Here is a 5026-nt window from a genome sequence, read left to right as displayed (position 1 = left end):
GGGGGTGTAGGTGACAGCTGGGGTCGCCTCCCTCACCGCGGGCTTTCCGCGCATCTGTGCGCATCTGTGCGCAAGGGAGCGCGGGCTGGGGTGCGAATCGCGGACTGGCATTGGCACAGTGCGGGTACGCGGCTGCTGCGCTTGGGCGGTCCGTGCGGGTATTTCTCACGGTGCGGATGTTTCTGGGAAGTGCGCAGAACCGAAATGCTGTTAAATCTTCTCTAGAACGAAGCGTAGAGGGAGACTAACGAAATTCTGTAGTTCATGACACGTTTAATGGAAGTGAACTTGCCGCAAGGAGCGTGTTGAAGTACATCTTTTCTTATACCGCTTTCTCATTCACTCCTACTTCATTATAAAAAAGGAAACTGGTAACTTAAACTGTAATTAAGTTAATTATGCTAGCGCTAATAACTTGTCTTCAGGTCACAAAAGCACAGAAATTGATTGTCTAAATTTTCTATGCGGCTTTTGTGCTACAATACCATAGAAAAGTAGTTAAAATTCTGCATGTATGATTTAAAAAAACCCCAAACCTTGAGTTTTTTTATTTTTTTCTTTAGACTCACTAAATCCATCTGCATAAATGATGGACTGTAAAGTTGCAGTGACTGTAAAGTTATACAAACATATTCAAGGACAGCTTTAAGAAGCTCACTTGAATAATGTTGAACAGTAAAGCTGTGGGATATGAATAATCTCAATAAAGTGGATGACAACATGAGTGGGATACTGTGCACTGTCCCGTATCAGCTTGGCTAACTTGTTCTCCCGCTGGAACCAACTGCTTTAAACTTTTCTGCTACATCTGTCTTCTGTGAGCGTTGTGTAGGTATCTGTAAAAAACCAATTTGTTTTAAAGTTATCTTTGTGTCTGAGGACTTAGGGACTAAATACTTCTGGGAATGGCTTTCAGAAGTTTGGCCTTTTGTATAAAGATGTCTTGAGCATAGAAAAACAGAGTAAGTTCAACTCATTTGTGTTCTGAGAATTTGTATTTTCAGACCGAAAAACATGATCTATTACCTTAAGTCTCTATCAAATTCATGCACAAAAAAAAAAATAAAATAGCAGGCTTTGTTGTTAACTAACCCAGTTTCTATTAGATTTAATGTTAAAGTATCACTGAGTGGAGTTTTTTTGATATTTGTTCTTTATTTTACCCGTTTGAACAACAAATTGGCTTGAGTTTTCAATAAGCTTCATTTTCAAACTCTTAGTTTGGTAAATCTAAATCTATATTAAGGAAAAAATACTTTACTGGATATTAAAATTATTCTTTTAATTATTTGACTTATGCTTCATAAAGCATGCACTTCAGTTGACCCTATTTCACCAATTTTTCCAAAATTATTTGACCATGTTGGCTGCATTTTTAACTTCTGATATTAATACGTCTTCATGTATTGAAGACTTAGGCATAAGACTTTGAAGACTTAGGCATAAGACTTTAAAGTCTTACGCTTTATTAATCCTTAGCACATGTAACCCTCAAATAATGTTTTAAAGGCCCAATTCTGTATTTCCAAAATTAATTTTTGGCTTTTTGAGGTAGCAGAGCGTAGGACGTAAGGATTGCTTGTTCATCTGTTACCAGGAGATTTTTTTGCTAATTATTCAACAATATTTGACAACAGTGAATGTTAAGACTAAATAATTTGATATAAAAATTACAGAGTTATTATTTTGAATATTTGTCTTCCTGGTGTTACCTGTGGACAAACATTTCAGGGTAGAGCTTCTAACTCTGCCTGCTTGCCTTTTTTGTTGGTTCTCAAACAGACTCCCTAGTTGAAATTCATGGGCAGCGCTCCTTCAGAGCCAGTGTCACAATCTGTCCTTGTGTCATTTTGCACATAGCATCAATCTATTTCTGCCAGCTTTAAAATACCGTCTTGACAGAGAAGTTCTGCAGCTTTCTGCTCTTTTCCAGTACTGTAGCCATGCTGCAGTGCTTGTTTGCGAGTAGTAAGTTATGCTGAAACATATTCATATAAGGACTTCAAGCTATTAAAGAAAAAGCTTATAAAAAAGGGATGTGGCTAGGTTTAGGTTCCCAGGTTCTAATTTAGACAACTAAGTAGGTGGTTCAGACTTTCAAAAGCATTAAACCTCCTGTTGTTACAACTGTGGAGGCTTCGTTGTCAATGGCTTTAAATGACTTGGCCAACACTTGTTGGAGAAATGTCTTCCCGTTAAGACAGTTTATTGCTGGTGGGTTCTGGCATCAATGTCTGTGGTTAATGAGGGGAGCAGTGTTTTGGCTGGGTCGTGAGGCGAATGAGACTCTCATGCGCCATGGAATTGACTGAACTCGCTGCGTTTCCAGTCTTCAAACAGGTGATGCTTTGCAACCAGGTCTTAAAGGGTAAGGTAGGCTCTATTCTCCTAAGGTTACGGCACAAAATCTTGCTATTAAAAAAAGAAGTAAAGCGTCTGGAAAGCCTTGTGGATTTGTAATCAAATGTAGCTGAAGTTACTTTTTGCTGCCTATTTTGGTCTTGAGATGGGTTGATGGACTTATGGCTGGTTCTGCATAGGTATGTGGGTTTGGTTGTGTTGTTCTGTTACCACGGGATGACCCATTAAGTGGTGCTTTTATTGGAGATGACTTGGCAGTCAAAGACTGAATGTATGTAGAAACTCAACTGATAGCTTTTTGCAAGAGATCTAGAGGTCCTGCTGTTCCAGTGCAGGGAGTTTATATTGTTTGAAAACAATGGGAGCACGATCGCGAGGTGTGTGTAAGGTGAGCGCAAACGCAGTTACCCAGAGTTAGCACTTTTCTGCTGTTTATGAGCGCATTAAAATGCCAGTCCTGCAGCTGCGTACGGGCTCATGCTTTGGCTGCGCCTGTGAGCGGCTTTGTCAGGACAGTGAAAGTGCTCTCGTGGCTCTTGTCGTTAAATTCATGCAAAAGAGCCGAAGGAAAATAGGAGGGTGTTTGAATGGTGCCTGTGTGATACCTGGACCGTGAATTGATTTGGACACCGTGATTATTGGTAACAATTTAGTGGTTTTTTTGTCATAAACAGATTCTACACATTTTAGTTAGCCTTTGTGAATAGCTAATATAGGTGTAAAAAGAGGAAAGTGAGCTTTTAAGAAATAAGCGAATTATGGATTTTTGGTAAGAATTAGGTTTTCAATGAAAAGAAAATAAATAAAATCATTTCTATACAGAGGCTGCGTGCGCTATGTTCATGCTGGTGTTTGATTCCGCAAGATTCCTCTGTGTGCTGTGTAGCGTGCCTTAGCTGTGACAGGCTCTGGGCATCGGAGAGGAACTGTCAGAGGGTTGAGGGTTTTTTTTTCTAATTTCTTTCTTCCCATTGCTTTAAAAAGAGGTTGAAAAGACTGATTAATTTCAGAAATTGGCCAGCTTGCTCATGCCTTGTACACAGGTTGACTGGGGAGGGAAAATGAAAAAAAAGAATGGATGAAACTGAAGGAACTCAAAATTACTTCACAGCACTTTCAAATAACAGAGAAGTGCCGAGCGTATCCCAGTCTGCAGGAAATGTTGTGTGTATTAACTGTGACTCGGAAATGTGCTGAGCAGATGAATTACATGACAGTTAGTAAGCACACACGGCAGGGACGGGCACTGCCTCTACAGAATTTACTTGAATGCAAATCCCACCGCGTTCCATGTTATGGAGCCCGTTTACTCAGTGATACGCGCATGTATTTCGTTAACAAGACTCAAGCAGAGCTCCATATAGTCTCTACTGCTGTGGCAGTGGGGGTCCATATGTGCCTCGCTGGAAGCAGAGTTCTCCCGTGTTTCTGACAGCCCGTCTAGGAACAGTCGTGTTCCTCCAGATGGGAACTGCTCTGGATTGAGGAGACCTTCTGGAGTGCTTGTAACACTGGCTGCGGTTCCCTAGAGAGACCAGCTTTTAAGATTTTAAAGGTAGTGTTTTGAAATCTTCTAGTTTCTCTTTGTAGTTTGTTTTTAATAGGAATCTTTTGCTTTCTATTGGGAAAATATTTGTCCACAGATCCACAGATCTTTTTTTCTTTTTTTTTTTCTTTTAAATTGGCGTGAAAGGAAAATATGCTAGATCTATTATTACAGCAACGACATAAACCCTCCATGTATTTTTAGATTAGAAATCAGCTTTCTTAACTGTCTCGTTTTCTCCAGGAGTTCCACAGACAACCATAGGTCTTGCAAGCTTGCTCATACTAGGTAGACCAAGTGATTTCTCTGAAAGACTGGCAACCTTGTCATAACTTGGCAGCTTCAGCATCTCCCTTTCAGATTTGGTAGCATCTGATCAACTAGGACAAACAGTAGTTTTTATTTACTGTTCTCAACAGTGGTTTGGGTTGGTTTTTGCTTACTCTGGTTAACGTGTGCAAGATGATACGTGGCTTAAGAGACCTCCAAATGATCCTGAAAATACTGCAAGAAAGCCAGAAGTTGGGGCTGTCTTCGGTTTTGGTCTTGTATGGTTTGTTGGCTTTCTTTTTTTTTTAATCAAGCAGCACATGTTCCTCCTTTAAGACCTTCTATTCCTTATTTAGAACAGCTTTGTATGCTATAAAGGAGACTTGCACTACATAAGCCTTTTTTTTTTCGAATTCTTACCTAGATTGTTAAGTTCTCTTAAATATTTACCTTGCCTAAGATCATGGACCCATTCAATAAATGGTAGACTAAAATGTGATTTCTATTTGTGTAGGAAGAATACATAGGATGTTGTCCTGAGCAATGATAGTCACAGTAGCTGGTGTTCAAGCGGTGTAGCTTATGTGCATATGGTCCAAATTTTGAGATGTGCCATTCTTCAAGCATAGCACTTAGGTGAAAAAGATAGTAGAGAATTTCTGAAATATAGATCTAGCTTATCCTTTTAAAGCATTTGTAGATAATTTTTTTTCCGTGAATCATGAAGGAAAATACGTCCTGGGAAGGGAGAAAATAATCCGAAATCCATGTGTATGTATGATATATTTCAGTTTAATGCACAACAATTTTTATTTGTTGCCCCCCTCTCTCATTGCAGGAGTCTCCAAG

The sequence above is a fragment of the Charadrius vociferus genome, unplaced genomic scaffold (genome assembly GCF_000708025.1).
Source record: "Charadrius vociferus isolate BGI_N301 unplaced genomic scaffold, ASM70802v2 scaffold129, whole genome shotgun sequence".
NCBI lineage: Eukaryota > Metazoa > Chordata > Aves > Charadriiformes > Charadriidae > Charadrius > Charadrius vociferus.
The sequence above is the reverse complement of the archived record's forward strand: the minus strand, read 5'-3'. Positions refer to the sequence as shown.